We start from the raw sequence: 17,684 nt of genomic DNA on the forward strand, positions 1-17,684 counted from the left end.
TGTATATTTTACCTGCATGACTAGTATTATACTGCCAAGGCCAGTGAAAAACTGGAAAAATCAGCTGGTTGTTTTTCCACTTTGAAGTCTTGAAACTATTATTACAAGAGGAATTCACTTCAAAATATTTGAAAGCTTTCTAAACTAACCCTCTTTGATTATGAAAGCAAACAGAGGTCGAATTGTCCTGTGATGAAAATATATAAGTAATTTTACTTTGTTTTGATATACCAACCTAGGCTTATAAAAAAGTTTAAAAACATTAACAACTAGCCCATACTATTCTGTGAGAAATTTGGCCACTCTAGATTAATTCCAGTCTAGTAAAACGAACCAGAACCTAAAGCCTGCAAGATGAGTAAAATGGTGCTTGGTGGAGCCAGGGGCACAGAAATCCTCAAAGGAGTGTTGCTAAGCAACACCTGTCTTGATGGGACAAACTGAAACAATTTAAAGTTTCAGCAGTGTACTGTCCCAGGAGCCTGGAGCAGCTGCTGTTTTCTAGACTGATAAATCCGAACACGTTGTGTTTATTTTCTATCACAGAAATGGTGTTGCCTGTAGAACCTGAAGCCAGGGTCACAAGGTCTGTGTCAGGGATAGCAAGGGTCTAACGAGGAGTTGCAGCTGGAACCCCTGGCGACCCCTAAATGACGTCCATGAGTCTAAGTAGCTTTCAGCCAGGAAATGACACTTTCATGATGATAGATGCCTCCGAACGATTGATGGTCAACAAAGGACCATCTTGTTTATTTTACGTGATCTAAAGGGAGCTGAAGTTAATTACTCCGTTATAGAAAAGGATGCTTTGGTGGTTTGCTGGATAGCGAGAAAGTTGAGAAAATTTGTGTAGGGCAATAGGTTTGAACTTGTCTTGAATCGCTAAAGGAGGTTTCCACCAAGAAAAGGAGTGGCTTGATTTGAAACTGGATTTGCAAGTGGGTAGTTGCTCTCCGGGACTTTCATTTATCATTGACATATATATGTAGTAGGAGCCAAACATTTGTTAGCAGATTGTTTTTCTTAACTGTGTTAAGCAAACTATAAAGGTGATGTCTTTGATGATGGGACTTGTAAGGAAGATGTAAATGTGTGTGAGGTAACCAGAGGTGTCAAGCCAGGAGGAGGAATAGCAAAGGGAGCTAGACAGCAATCATGTTTTGCAAGAGGTGATTAGCATGTTGAAGGGAGTAGGAAAATCTAAGGAACATGTCATGAGAAAAAGGGGAACTAGTGTAACATAAAAAATGAACTCACTGAAGGATGCTTTGGTCATGGGAGGTAGCAGATTAGTGCTCCGACTAATTTGAGAAAGATCCTAATAGACAATGCTCATGAGTCATTTAGGCATATCTGGACTTGATGGTAGAGAGTAGTGAGGAGCTGGTGAGAATATTTAAACAGTGGCAAAATTCTGAAATGTAGAATTCAGCCTACGGTTTAGCATAGGCCAGCATCTGGTCCCTGGGGAGATATAGCTTTAGTTATTATTGGCTCCATCAAAACACCTAGTTTAAATAGGTTTATTTTGCGTTGTATCAGTATGTACTCACACTGACCTGAGATTAATGTGGTCAATTCTGTAGAAACTCAAAACATCATCTGTGTCCTTAATGAATTGTTTTGTAAGGAAGATTATCCTTCTACCTTATTGATAAACAATTGAGTTCAAATCACCTCCAGAGATGCAGAAGATTTCTTAATGAACAGAGGGATCAAATATAAGAAAACAGCTTTACAGCATCACAAAGTCAATTGCATGAAAGAACACTTTAAGCAAAGTTTTAAAGGAGTCAATACAGCACGCAATTGATTACGGGCTGTATTAAAAGGAAAAGATAAAGAAAAAAGTAAGAGTGTATAGATTAGATTAGATCCTGAAGTGGATTAAAGGTGAATACCTGGGATAGAACAACTAGTTCCAGTGTATATTTGGGAATGCTAGGACTTGGGTTGTGGACATGTCCAAAGGGTATCAAGGTGAATCCTAGGCAAGCCACTTCAGATTCAGAGACCTGAAGATGAATTGCCAGTTAGTTCTTAGGGGACGCATCATTTCAGGGATTTTCAAGGTCGGCCGAGGACCAGTGAGACCGCCACCAACGAACCTGAATACCCAGTAGTAAAGGGCAGCATAGCCAACAATGGCAGTGAAAGTTAAGAGCAGCTAGAGAATAACTAGAGGTTTCTCTGAGGCAAGAGGAGAACTGAAGTGAGAAGTGCAAATGCACTTCAGGGAAACCCGTGCTATACCCCTTGACAGACTAACTTTGAGGAAATCTTTCAGCAGCTCCTGATACAAAGGCACTGTGAGTGAGCGGCCTGAGAGTGCTGTGGGTAAATCCCAAAGGCCTGATCCAGTAGAGACCAAACCATGAGGCAGCTTTTAAGAAAGCTCCAGACTAAGGTGATTTTTGACCCCACATAGCATATTAGGCTAGCCCCTATTTGCAGCAGTAGGTGGTGCTACAGGTTAAGTCTAATATCAAGCCTCTGGAGTACTGCAGATAAATTGCAATGTTCTCACCTGTCGTGTAGTTCCTACTAATTCATACGGCCTGCGCGTTTGTTGGACTACAAACTTTGGGCGAGGTGCCAAGACTGATGCCATGCACCCCCTCAGGATATGTCGGCCTAGAGACCAGCTAGCTCACAGTGCTACCATAAGCCCCCCTACCCTTACCAGGGAACAAATAGTTTCTGGAAACCACTGAACATGACAACCTTGACCCCTCAGGGATCGTGGAAACAGATCAGAACCTTTTGCTTAGTCACTCGGGCTTACTTGTGTTCAGAGAAAATATACAGAATACACAGTGGGATGTTTTCAATATATTTATTGAACCAATGTTATTCTGTTATAGAATACATGCGATGTGATCAGTAGACAGAAGCAGATGAAAGTGATTACAAGCACCAAAAGTGTAAATAGTAGATACAGTTCTACCATGGGCTAAAACAGTACATATATATATATATGCAGGTATATAAACAAAGCAATTATCTGGTGTACTTCGACTATGCAAAACCCTACTCTAAGTGTACTTAGAATGTGTGTAGATGTAAAGCAAAGAATCCCCCCAAGGGACAATCCAACCCCATTACCTGGTGGGAGAGAATGTAAGGTCCCATCTTGGTCATGAACTGGACACCCCCTCACAGAGATGTCAGAGCGCTGTGTGGTGAAGTCTCAGCATGCAGGGACCCTCAGTGTCCGCTGAAATGCCTCCTCTGCTAATCTATTTGGATGCTCATTAGTTATAATAGAAAGCAGCCTTGGGAAGTACGTTGTAGATTAGTGATGTTATGGATATGTAGATAGCTCAGTCGCCCCGTGGAAGAAGCTAGAACGACATTTGTACTTAGTGCGCAAAGAGGCCGTATACATGGTGTTCGAGGCATCGTGATAATGTTGTGCAAAGCTATTTGTGTAAACAAAGTCGTTGTCATGTATGCAAATATGTGCAAAAGTTCACAGCAAAATTGTTAATGTGAAAAAGAGGACAATGTAAGGAATGAGCAGCTTCGTTACCTGGGCCTAACCCATGAACATAAAAAACACAGAGGTCAGCTAGGGACTATGCCCATGCTTGAGCACCTGTAGTAAAACCAGTTGTTAGGCTCAGCAGAGCACCTTAGGCTTGGCTCAGTATGAGACCTAGCAGAATGTCTTATGTAAAGACCAGAGTTAGGTTACCACTTTTAGTCACCAGAGGGAACATTGGGTCAGACAACTTGGTGAAATGTAAATGGGCCTTTTGATTACCCTTGTTAGGCTTTGAGGGCTGCTTACACCCACAGGCTTGTGACGAAAGGTGCAAAGCACCAGAACTGTACTTTCTACCAGGAAGATAAAGCAGGACATGGCTGCTCCCTATTTTATACTGGTCTTAAGGTATGTTAATTGTGTAGCTTGCTGGCCTAGACATCCCATGAGGAAGGAGAACTGCACATTTCTGTATAGTAACTCCTATAACACCATTTCTGTTTTGAGCAAGTTATTTATCTAACCTAACTTTTAAAAATTCTATTTTGTCTTTAATCTGTTCTTATATGTGTTTGAAGACGATCCCTTCAAGTACCACGTTTTTATTCCTTTTTTGTGTTTTTTTATTGAGTGGATTCAAGCATTACAATTGATGGAAATCAGAAAACAATTTCATTGAGCAGATCTGTCCAATGGAGCAATCAATACATGGAAAAAGTGCTAGTGCAATAAAGATAAAGTGCTAACAATACAAACAGAAATACAGTGCAAATATCACAAAATGAAAAAAAAGAGCAACAGCCATTATAGATGACATCGTTACCCTTGTGTCAAGTAAAAGAAAAAAAAAAAGTTCACGTTAATACACAAGATTAGTTCCCATCTAAAAGAGATAAGACCTGCATAGTAGAAAAGATAAAGAACATTAGTGGGTGAGAGTGACACCAAGCAATCTAGAATAAATTGTTAAAAAACCCTGACCAGGTCGCTGAAAATCTACGAAGGAACCCTATACGTTTGGCATATGCTTCTTCCCAGATATGTGTCCTAACCATATTCTCATGCCAATGACGATTCAAAGGTATTTTATCGGACTTCGAATTCTGGAGAATTAGGGAACTAGCCACTGCTGTAGCTATAGAGAAAAAATATTGCTGGTACTTTGACAAGTGCTGGACCTTTATTGAAGAACCAAATAAGACCAAGTTAAGCTGTCTCAGCAGCTAGGCCCTGGGTTTTTAGCCCTTTCGTTTAGCTTTAATCAAATATCAAGTTTTTCAAAAACAAATTGTGCTATGACAATAATTTTGCTTCTAGGATCTTAAGCCAACTATATTCTCAGGGTCTAACTGGAGTCGGCAATTGGTATTCTTGTTTATCGCAGCTGGGGGAACAGAAAGTGATTGGTAACTTTTTTTTTTTACTATTTAAAGAAACCGGGTGCAGTGTTCGCAAAAAAGAATGGCAGACCTTACGTGAAGTAGGGCATAGAGCGCTGCGAGCTGCTAACTATAAAAGAATGGCCTTTTTGTCAAGATGGATAACCTACTATACACAGAAAAGACTGCACAAGATGTTCCCAGCTTTCTCAGAATATTGTTTTACATACAGGGATCTAGAGATAGGGTCTTGGAATTATATTTTTTTGAATTGCCGGAATCTACGTCAATTTTGGTCTGAAGTATTGCAAATGATAAATCAATTGTTAGCACGATCAGTCCACATTACCCGTTCAGTTTTCATTTCTTATCTTGTATTGCCAATTGGTTTGGAAAATGTTTTGGTAAAATGCTCCACCAAACATTATTTATTGCACAAATGCATCTCTACCCTATAAAGGTTCAACACACTGGCACAATTACAGCCAATAACCACCACTTCTTGAGCCATATAGCTATACAATTTATAAAAGTTGCTTTCTGGTAGAGACTTCCAACCGCAGATTTGTCACCTTAGACTATTTCCCATGGCATCAGACTGGATTCGTAAAGCCTTGAGTTCAACTCTCATCAGCTTCTGAAGTGATGTTGTGGTGCCCAAATAAGTGCCACCCTTGCGCCAGACATAGTTTCCTTTCGTTCCGCACCAACAGCATGTATCTGGAGAGCTACAGCAGACATTTATTTTATCAACTTTTTTTGACATTTAGTCTAACTCTTTTGAGCATTTGCTCCCAGTGTACCAGGGTATGTCCTCTGCAAAACCCTCCAAATTTAAGCAGTGTGGGGATTGTCATAGGCAGATGTCTGTGTCTGATCCCCACTTGGTTTGTCTCTGGTGCCTGGAATAGGAGAACAAGCCCAAAGCCTGCACCTAGTGCAAGTCGATGCAACCGAAGGTGAGTCGGGAGTGGGCGAAGAAGGTCCTGGTGGCACAGCAAAAGAAGGGTCTACGCTGTTTCTGGTTCCCTTTCCGTTCTTGTGGAAGATCTCGGGCCTGCTCCGAGGCGCTCTCTGGTAGATCGTCTTCCCACTCCAAGACCTTCTCATCGAAGTAGAGTAAGTTGGAGTAGCACAAGAAAAAGAAACTGAAGCATTCAGCTACACTTGTTAAACCATATGCTAAGGAGCCCTGCTCCCGCACTCCTCCTGAGCGATGCCTGTCTAACTTAAAGATTTTCATGACGTCATGTATGCCATCTTTGGGCCACCTCCTCCCTCTGGTGTGCCTTTGGGCCTGACTCAACCAAGAGATGCCCCTACTGTATACCGTTGGCAGGTTTGCCCTTCACGCCAGCCAGGCCTTCTGCATCCGCCCCGGGATCCATACTGACAAAGTTAAGGGTGCCGCCATCCACCATGCATCATCGGAGCGATCATCATTCCCGATGTCAGCCTGATGGCTCCGCTAGACATTGTTGGCGCTGCTGTCCAGGCCCTACCAATCTGTGGACTTTTCACCCATTGACAGGTCTTTGAGACTAGGAGGAGGTGTATGAATCCCTGGAGCATCCTTATGAGGATAACTGGTATGGAGAAGGTTTACCATACTACCTGGGGAGGGCCATGTCATTTAAGGTGGTGCTGCATTGCTATGCCTGGTTACAGTCCACTGATTCTCATCCAGACACGGTCAACATGGCGTTCCAGCACTTCCGTGAGAGCAAGGTCACTGCCCAGTCCCTTGGGCTTTCTTTATCAACACAGCCTCAACAGCAATCCTTTCACCCCTACTGTGGATGTGGAAGGGACAACTTGGGCATCCATAGTACCAGCCGTACCCGGTCCAACAGACTGACCATTCCTTTCAGGAACGTGGCCTCGGAGCCCACGAAGGACATGGGAGTCAGTCACACAGGGCTGCCCAGTCCCCCACCCCTATAGCTGCTGCAGCCGCCAACCTTCTTCGGTGTGTCCTCCATCCAGCACAGTCATCCCATTGGAGGCAGGATCAGGCACCCCATGCACCAATGGTCGGTGATTACAGCCGACAAGTGGGTGCTTCAGATCATGCAGAAGGGGTACGCCCTACCATTTCTGGAAGTGCCTCAGCCTCTTCATCCCAAGAATGGCTGACAGAAGACCATCTCTCCTTACTCCTTTTAGCCACAGGAGCCATCAAGAGGGTACCTGCACCAGAAGTAAGATGTGGTTGTTAATCCCACTACTTTCTGGTACCGAAGAAGGACGAAAGCCTCCAAGAGATCCTATACTAGATCTGTTCCATCGCAACTTCATTGTGAGGGAAAATAATTCAAGATGCTCACATGGGCTCAGATTCTGTTTGCCCTGGATCCTGGAGACTGGATTGGAGTGCTGGACCTGCAGGACACATATTTCCATCTACCCGTCTTGCCAGCCCACAGGCGTTACCCTAGGTTTACTGTGGGCCACAAGCATTTCCAGTTCGCTGTGCTCCCCTTTGGCCTCACTAACGCTCCTTGGGGGTTCACAGAGTAATGGCAATGGTTGCAGCACATCTGCGAAGGTCAGGTTTCAGTCTTTCCCCTAATTCAACAACTGACTGTTGAAGGTGGGTTTGCCCCAGGCAGTTGTCACACATCTCCAGACTATGGGGAACATCCTGCATTCGCTGGGTTCTTTAGGGTTCACTATCAACATGCCGAAGTCACACCTGATTCCTTCTCAGACACTTCCTTTCAACAGAGCCATTCTAGGCACAGTGCAGTTCCGCACCTACCCTCTGGAACAGCGAGTCCAGGATAATCAGGCTATGATTCAGTTGTTTCAGCTTTTATACTGGATTTCAGTGAGACTGACTCTGAGGCCGTTGGGTCTCATTGCTTCCTGCATCCTGATGGCAAAACATGCCCACTGGCATATGGGGGCTGTAAAGTGGGATCTCACGTGGACTTAGTATCATGGCAATCTTTCTGACTGGGTCCAGTTATCAAAAGGAACTGTGGAAGATCTGAAATGGTAGCTAATAATCTGTGATTGGGCCCTTGTCAGACCTCTCACCCAGAGCTCACAGTAGTGGCAGATGCGTCACACCTGGATTGGCGCAGCTGGCTGGGAGAGGTTGAGATTAGAGGACTCTGGTCTTTTGTAGAGTGTCAGTTCCACATTAGTCTGCTGGAGTTGAGGGCTATTCCCTTGGCATTGAATGACTTCCTTCCGTCCATTAAGGGACAGCTTGTTCAAGTGTTCACGGACACCACCACTGCCATGTGGCATTGCAACAAACAGGCAGGAGTGGGGTTGTTGACCCATGCCAAGAGGAATTGGCATGAGCACCAGGACATTTTCCTGGTTGTGCAGCACTTGGTGGGATCTTTTAACACCAGGGCAGACCGACTCAGACTTCGATGCCTCCCTGATCACGAATGGTGTTTATATCCTGAGGTGTTGTAGGATCTTTTCCAAGACTGGGTAGACTGGCTCGATCTGTTCACCACCACTGAGAACGTGCAATATCAGCACTTCTGCACACTGGTGTTTCCAATCGTCTCTTGCTCTGAGACGCATTCTGCCTCGAGTGGGCCTCTGGATTCAGGTACGCCTGTCCGCTGATACCACTCCTGCCTAGAGTTCTCAAGAAGATCATAACCAACTGGGTGCAAGTCACCCTAGGGGCCCCGAATTTGGCACAGAGACTTTGGTCTCCTGAACTCATGACCATCTGTCCTCTGGTCAGGCTGCCCTTTTAGGAGGATCTCCTGTTAAAGCAACAGGGCAGGGTCCTGCACCCGAGCCTGCAAACTCTCTACCTTCATGGCTGGGGATTGGGCAGCAACAGCTGAGAGTTTTTAATGTCCCGCCCGAATTGTGTGCTGTCATCTTGGAATCCATTCACTAAAACTGTCTATGCCTGTAGTTGGGATAGGTTTGTGACTTGGTGTTCCTCACGTCATGTGGACCCAGTTTCTATACCCCTGTTAGAGGTTTTGTTGTTTGTACACGATTAAGCCAGGCAAGGCTTTGCCCTGGGCAGTGTTACGGGCTACTTGTCAGCTATTTCGGCTTTTCTGCAGGTGCCGTATCAACTCTCTCTATTCAAGCCACCGGTTGTGACTCATTTTTTAAAGATTTACAGTATTTATTTCCGCCTACTACTTTATGATGCCCCAATGGGATCTTAATTTTTTCCTTACTTAACCTCATTTGTGCTCCCTTGCATAGTGAGCTACAGGCTTGGTTGGTTCATCCTCGAGTCATCAATATCTTCCCTGACAAACTCGTCCTTCAGACGTGTGCCTCTTTCCTCCAGAAGGAAGAAGGCTGAGTTGTCTATGAAACATCATCATTGTAACATCTATAGCAATTGTTTTGTGTAGTACCAAGAAGAAGTGAAACCACTACCTATTATACCATATGGAGTCCTGAATGACTTTCTACCTTTACACTGTGGAATGGTAAAACTACGTTTTCCTAGGACATTAGTTGTATCAACTGATAACATGTGGCAGGAAGCAGGAAATAAATTATATATATATTCACTGAAAAAACCATAGGTTTCACACATGTTATAGTTAGCGGAAATTTTACTGATAAAAAACCAGTGAAATTCCCCCGTTATAGTTAGTGTAGGCAACTATAACTCACGCGACCGCAATCCTCTGCTGATGCTAATACTGTATTTAGACACTTATTTGCCCATGTCTTCTTCCATACATTTTTAGCTATACATATATTTCAAATATTTTTTTTTCATAAAGACACATATGTCATCAGCAGAAGATTGCGGTCGCGTGAGTTATAGTTGCCTACACTAACTATAACGGGGGAATTTCACTGGTTTTTTATCAGTAAAATTTCCGCTAACTATAACATGTGTGAAACCTATGGTTTTTTCAGTGAATTTGCAAGGTTTTTTAAATGCTAATTCCTAACTATAACGTGTGTGAAACCTATGGTTTTTTCAGTGAATTTGTACGGTTTTTTAAATGCTAAGTTACTTTACGCCATTCGTGGCGTGCGCGCCCACTTAACGCAGTTCGTTCCGTGCGCGCACGGTGCGCTTCGCGCACCGTGCGCGCACAGTAAGCCCACTTTACGCAGTTAGTGCCGTGCACGCACGGTGGGCACGCGGTGTGCTACGCGCACCGCGTGCCCACGTTACGCTAGATGGGCCATGTACGCACGATGCGCTTCGCGCACCGTGCGCACATGGAGGACATATGATGCACTTCGTTTTGAAAGGTAATATTTTAATTTTTCGTAATTTTTATAAGTGGGGTGGAGAGAGTGTTGTTAATTTTTTCTTTTATTATTTTTGTTTAAAATATTGTGGTTTTTCTCACCTCTAATAAGCCCTGCACATTTGGTGACATACGGCCACCAAAAGCACAGGGGGTGGGGTGAGTGTGGATAGTGTTTTTTTTTTTACATTTTTTACCGTACGCGTACGGTAAGCGTAATCGGCGAAATTAGCGAAAAAATAAAAATTGCATTTTTGGCCTTGGGGGGTCTTTGGGGACTCCCTCAACATGGCTATGTGTGTGGGACCTGTCTAAACAGCCCCTTTACATGTTTATTGATTTTATTTAACAACCTAGCTCTCAGTGCGAGAGAGAAAATGGCGGCCGCCGCTTCCTGGTTTCGGCTGTTTGGAATGTTTACTAAGATCTAAGAGCCAATCAGAATCGCGCTCGCGCACGCCACCGTACGCGTACGGTAAGCTTACGGTAAGCGTACCGTAAGCTGGCTCAGATATATATATTGATTTAAAGGCTATTTTCTCAGAATCTACTGAACAGATTTACACCAAACCTACAAAAGGCACTTCCTTGACCTGAGGACTACCTCTCTGCCAAATTTCTAGTAATTCTGTTCAGCCGTTCGGGCTGTAGCCCTGTCTAAAGGTCCTATGGAAAAATGCATGGGAAAAACGCGTTTTGGGACCCCCCTTTTATCTCAGCCCCCGCTTGACGAATCCCCCCGAGACTTTCAGGGTAGGAGCGGAGCGTAGCGCCCCATCTATTTTGAGAAATTCGCGAGGATTCGTCGACCGGCGCCAAAGTTATTCAAAATAGAATGTTGCGGATTTTCTATGGAAAAGGGGTCCTAACTATAACTACCTACTGGCGACCGCCAGTAGGTAATATATATATATATATCACTGAAAAAACCATAGGTTTCACACATGTTATAGTTAGCTGTACATTTTACTGATAAAAAACCAATGAAATTCCCCCGTTATAGTTACTGTAGGCAACTATAACTCACGCGACCGTAATCCTCTGCTGATGCTAATACTGTATTTAGACACTTATTTGCCCATGTCTTCTTCCATTAAATTTAAGCTATACATATATTACAAATATTTTTTTTTCATAAAGACACATATGTCATCAGCAGAGGATTACGGTCGCGTGAGTTATAGTTGCCTACAGTAACTATAACGGGGGAATTTCATTGGTTTTTTATCAGTAAAATGTACAGCTAACTATAACATGGTTGAAACCTATGGTTTTTTCAGTGAATTTGTATGGTTTTTTAAATGCTAATTCCTAACTATAACGTGTGTGAAACCTATGGTTTTTTCAGTGAATTTGTACGGTTTTTTAAATGCTACCTTACTTTACGCCATTCGTGGCGTGCGCGCCCAGTTAATGCAGTTTGTTCCGTGCGCGCACGGTGCGCTTCGCGCACCGTGCGCACACGGTGAGCACGCGGTGCGCTTCGCGCACCGCGCGCCCACTTTACGCAGTTAGTGCCATGCACGCAGAGTGGTCACGCGGTGCGCTGCGCGCACCGCGTGCCCACATTATGCGGGATGGGCCATGTACGCACGATGCGCTTCGCGCACCGTGCGCACATGGGGGACATATTATGCGCATCGTTGTGAAATGTTTTGTTTATTATTTTCATTTATTTCATATGCCATGCACAAATGGAGCCCTTAGGGCACCATTTGCACATGGGGTGTGGAAAGTGTGGCTAATTTTTTATTTTTTGAAAATTTTTTACCGTACGCGTACGGTAAGCGTAATCGGCGATTTTTCGAAAAAAAAATAAAAAAAATGTTTGCCTTTGGGGGTTGTTTGGGGGCCCGTATATCACTGCTGGGTGATTATTATCTCAATATACTGCCCCTTTACACATTTTTGGGCTTCATTTATGCTGCCCCACTCTGAGTGCGAGAGAGAAAATGGCGGCCGCCGCTTCCTGGTTTCGGCCGATTCGAATGTTTACTAAGATCTAAGAGCCAATCAGCGCACGCCACCGTACGCGTACGGTAAGCGCACGTAAGCGCACCGTAAGCTGGCTCAGATATATATATTGATTTAAAGGCTATTTTCTCAAAATCTACAGAACAGATTTACACCAAACCTACAAAAGGCACTTCCTTGACCTGAGGACTACCTCTCTGCCAAATTTCAAGTAATTCTGTTCAGCCGTTCGGGCTGTAGCTGTGTCTAAAGGTCCTATGGAAAAATGCATGGGAAAAATGCGTTTTGGGACCCCCCTTTTATCTCAGCCTCCGCTTGACGAATCCCCCCGAGACTTTCAGGGTAGGAGCGGAGCGTAGCGCCCCACCTATTTTGAAAAATTCACGAGGATTCGTCGACCGGCGCAAAAGTTATTCAAAATAGAATGTTGCGGATTTCCTATGGAAACGTGGTCCTAACTATAACTACCTACTGGCGACCGCCAGTAGGTAATATATGTATATATATATATATATATACATTGAGTGCTCCGTTATTCAATTATTATACACCAACATCTCCCCCTGACAAAGGGGTCCTTCAGACACGTGCCTCTTTTCTCCCAAAGGTGGCCACGCACTTTCATATTGGCCTCTGCCTGCAAGGAGGGACTCTTAAGAGAGTTCTCTCCTTCTATATTGATTGCACCAAAGACAATCAGGTGGATAATCAACTCTTCATTGTGTTCACCAGAGTGAAGAAGGGCAAGGCTGTTCAGAAATGGACCGTCTCTCAATGGATTGTACTCTTCATAAAAATCTGCTACGCATTTGGCAAAGATGCAACCACCTGAGCTCTTATGAGCTCACTCCACCAGAGCCAAGGCTAACACTACTGCATTAGTGTGCTGGGTACCTGTCCTGGATATTTTCCAAGCGGCCTCATGATGTCCAGCCACATTTTCATGAAGCACTACTGCTTGGATAGTCCGGTCCATCGTGATGGGCATTTCGCCTGCTCATTCCTCCTTTGGTGTAAGCCAGGTTGCAATCCCACCTCTAGGGAGGTATTGGTGGGGTAGTGTTTATTTTAAGGTGAGGAATCTGTGGTTAGAAGTATCTATCAGAAGAACAAGCTGCTTACCCTTGGTAACTGATGGAAATTCTAAACGCAGATTCTCACCGACCCTCCCAGCTTTCCTGCTCTGCCAACTGGGCTCTTTACCCAAAGAAATCTTGTTAGACGCTGCACACTGGTCGAACCATTAACATTGCTGTTTAAGTGGCTCTAAGTTTCTGGCGCGGAAGTAGTGATGAAATAAACTGATGTCAATGCACCTGGGTGACACCGGTAGGGGCACTGCGACGTCCCTTTCGACGCATATGATGCCGACACTGTGCTGAACAATGCCACCTACCGGCCCGCGGAGGTACTGCTCAAGATTTTCCAAATCCGGTCTGATTTTTCTATGGTGAGGAATCTGTGGTTAGAGTGTCTCATCAGAAAAGGCTTTACTGAAGCTAAGTGACTTGTTTGTCCTTGCACGGTTGCAGTGATTATCCATGCATCAAAATAATGTCTGTATTCTGTTACGTGATTCTTCTTGAAATAAAACTGGCACCAAACTCTGAACCCAAACTCATCCAAAACAACTTTGAACATGTCTCAATCCTATTAATATCCGTTATATTCATAAATTCCATGGATTCGTTTTATTACTTGCTCTGAAATATTGTTGCACTGTATGTATGTATATGTGCCATTATTTTTTAGCGGAAAATTGTGAACCACCAAATATACCACATGGGAAAATCAGTGAACCTACTTCATCACCCATCCACAACGGAATAATTGAGATAACGTGTGACAGTTTGTATACTTTGCATGGCGAAAGCAGGATAGAGTGTGGAGAAGACAAACAATGGAAACCGAAAGTTTCAGAGTGTTGTAAGTATCAAGACCGCTCTAATAGATCTGTTTTTCTATATCTGGAAAATGTGATGCTGTTTTAATGATATGAAACAGTTATATACTCAAGTCTTGCAGTGTGTACAGACTCTCATTGGAACCACACCTGTGCCGTATGATGGGACATGGCTTTCACTCGTAAGAAGTATGGTAATGAGTTTAATGTTTCTCCTGTTCTCCACCATTATATAAAATTTAATTTCCCAGGTGTTCCTGTAGCTCATCACAATGGTACCGACCTCAGTAATGTAGTTTGTATCATTATCCGTTTTAAGATTAGCTTGGTATTATAAGCTATGGCAAGAAAGTAGGCTGAGTAGTAACTTAACCTATATGCCTAAGATACAAGGTAAAAACCAAATACTTGTTTGGCTCGCGGTAGGTGGGGCCTCATGATCACAAGGTTTTGTAGAAGTGGTCTGGTAATCCTGGGATAATCGATGTGAGGATAAAAAAAGAACATGGATTCATACATAAATTTACGCGTATGAAATGGCAATGGAATAGGCTCGGAGTAAGAGCTAGGCAGGGAGATATTTGACGAGATTTGTTTTCCACAGTTTCTGAACTATTGTAGGTCACTTGGGCAGGGTGATGAGCTGTTAAATATTTCATTGAATTCATAAAAGCTGATATCCTTTTTTGGTTAAGGGAGTTTTGTTTTTTGGTTACCTGTATTTTTGACTGCTAGAATTCTAAACCAATGCCGTTCTGTCTGGATGTAGAGCTTGTTTCTGAAAAACCCTAAACTAGTAAGTCACTTTCTGGACACTCTCTGATTTTCTGTTTTTGGATGTCTGGTCTCCTTATCTGCCCCTGCAAGCTTTATTCCCACTCACAAAGGAGCATGGATTCAAAGCAGGCCCTGTATTTTTCACCAGTAATGGTTGATTTTCAAAGAAATTTCTTATAGGATGCTACCAGCTCCATGTCTGTCTGTCTGTCTGTCTATCTGTCTATCTATCTATCTATCTATCTATCTATCTATCTATCTATCTATCTATCTATCTATCTATCTATCTATCTATCTATCTATCTCTCATAGAGTAGCGGTAGTCACTCTGTAGTTATTGCAAAGGGTTGCCCAGAGACAGAAATTCCTCATATTTTTGCACCTTGATAACTTTACACCAGTTTGACGAATCCCGCCCAGGAAAAATTGTTTGGGTTCATGGACAACATGTTTTCATGTTTATTTTATCTTAGCACAAGTAGACCCAACCCCCTGCAGCACAAACCCTTTGGCTGCCAGATGACAGTACCACATTATGGATCAGGAAAGGACATTGTCAGTAGCTAAGGTAATATTTGTGTCCATATGTTAATGCTGTTCGAACTTGTATTTATGGTTCGTTAATGCAAAGCCTTTATTATTAGGGAGAGCGCCCTAAGGAAATTAAGTTCAGATTGCATTGCTGACAGCGGTTCCAGTATAAAAATGTGTACAATCGTTTGAATTGTTTAACAATATGATGCTACATATAATCCATCTTCAATTAGATTCAAATGTATGCAAAAACCTGAAAACAATATTGATAATTCTTTGCCTTCCAAATAAAATATTTAATTTAAAAAAAGGCAACTAAGAAAAAAACTTTTTGCTAAACTACTGTGAAATTTTAAGTACCATTTCTATGAAGCATCATTTAGTAAAATGTGTTGATGCATGCTAGTATTTCCCATAAATATTCATAATGGACTCATTGTAGTGTCTAAATTTTCGACTCTTAGTGGTCCTTACAAAAGAATACTCAAACGCCACTGGTCAATTTTGAGGTTGGAACCTGATTTAAAATATCTATTTACACAAGAACCTATCTTCGCGTACAAAAGAGGCAAACACCTTAGAGAAATACTCAAACATCCAGTGGCATACATTGATCAACAGGAATACAAAGGGACAATACCTTTCTGTAACTGCAGCAATTGTCATAACATAATTCCAGGAGCTTACGTTACACACCCCATGAAGGGTCACAAGATCAAGTTGAAAGTGACGGCAACATTTGATACCGCAAATGTTATTTACATGTTAAAGTGTCCATGTGGAAAGATCTATGTTGGTAAAACCGAAAGGAAACTAAAGATTAGGATAAATGAACACAAAAGTAATATAAGGACCAAACAGTTGAAATCCACAGTCACTTGTCATTTTATGGAAGCGAAACACAACATCAGCCAATTGAAATTCCTTATTCTGGAAATCATCGAGAAAACTGAAGGAAGAGACAATCATATCTACCTGTTGCAACGCGAAAACTTTTGTATACGATACCTTGAAGCACTCAAGCCACAAGGAATGAACGAGAGAATGGAATTCCTGTGTTATTTATGACCGAGAGCTGGTTTTCACCGTGGTCGACTGCTAGATAGAATTCTGACTAACGTTGAGTTGCTATAACATCTTACACCTTTTTCCCAATTATTTCAATTGTTGCTTATATTTTATCTTCATACCAGAGTTAGAAATGTTTGCTAATAAGAACGTTTTAGCAATGCACTTTATATTATTTTCCCTTTTTCATACTGTGGTGTACCGATTTTCACAGTCGGTTGTTTAGCACATTGACATAGGAAAAGATGTCTTCCACCTTCTATACACGCTGAATATATTTCTCGAAGATAGTCCCATTTTTACTTTCACTTCCAGTTGATCGGCGATAAGATGCACGTTTTGATACTTGATTTGAACGCACATGGGGTTGTGATAACGAACATATACCCGCTTTCGAACAAGCCATCACAGCCATCTGAGTGAGTATGCACAATGGGCATAGAGAACTGAAAACGTAGCATGCTCTAACGTAAGGTGAACTTTTTTCCCCACTGCTTGTTTGCAACTCTTTGGTATGTTTTCTGGTAGTATTCTTGATAATTTTTCACATGCACTTTTCATCTCATAGACAGATTTTTAAATCTCTGCAAGCATTGCGCGCACATTTAACATCAAACTTTTGAGCACGCAGCATGTTGTTTCAGTAAGGAATAATTTTACAGCACGTGTCACTTTCTTTGTCTCTCTGTTGCCGGCATTTTGAAACTGTTCTTTCAAATGTACCTCTGGTCATGCATGTTTATTTTCCTTTTGCACCAAACAATTTAAGGTGACTTTTCGTTATTCGCTGAAAATCACATGGACATGTGAGTACACGTTTCTTTTCACCGCCGTGATTATAGGATATATGCACACAAACAATGAGAAGCATTATTTAACTCCATTTGTTCTTTAGGATAGGATGGTCATTTATAGAGCGCATACGTATGCCGGAGCGTCTTGGCGCTGGTAGAGAGAGAGAGAGAAAGGATGTCTTCATCCGCGAGTCTTGTCAAAAAGCCATGTTTTTAACTGTTTCCTGAAGGCCAAATGATTGCCTAATGATTTCATAGAATGAGGAAGCCTGTTCCAAAGACTAGCAGCCCGGAAAGAAAAGGCTCTGCCACCCCATCTGACTTTACGTATCCGATTTATCTTGATGAGGCTTTGTGTGGTAGACCTTAAAACCCGGCTGGGCACATATGGAACGAAAAGCTTCTGAACGTCCTTGGCTCCTCCTCCAAATATAGCCTTGTGCACTAAACATATTGCCTTAAATTCTATGCGCTGCTGGATCGGGAGCCAGTGTAATGTTTAGAATCTCTACATGACCGCATAAGGTTTCCTCACTGTATTTCATT

General features: G+C 42.7%; 1 pseudogene across 1 annotated transcript in view; it reads left to right on the forward strand.

The window, feature by feature from the left end:
• LOC146870136 (complement component receptor 1-like protein) overlaps window positions 1-17,684 on the forward strand; it is a 796,036-nt pseudogene that overhangs the window by 589,712 nt on the left and 188,640 nt on the right. The window contains exon 9 of the transcript XR_014978076.1: window positions 13,815-13,988. The product of XR_014978076.1 is annotated as a complement component receptor 1-like protein (transcript). The remainder of the gene's footprint in view (window positions 1-13,814; window positions 13,989-17,684) is intronic.

Source organism: Triturus cristatus, chromosome 1_1, assembly GCF_964204655.1.
Source record: "Triturus cristatus chromosome 1_1, aTriCri1.1, whole genome shotgun sequence".
In the NCBI taxonomy this organism is placed as follows: Eukaryota; Metazoa; Chordata; class Amphibia; order Caudata; family Salamandridae; genus Triturus; species Triturus cristatus.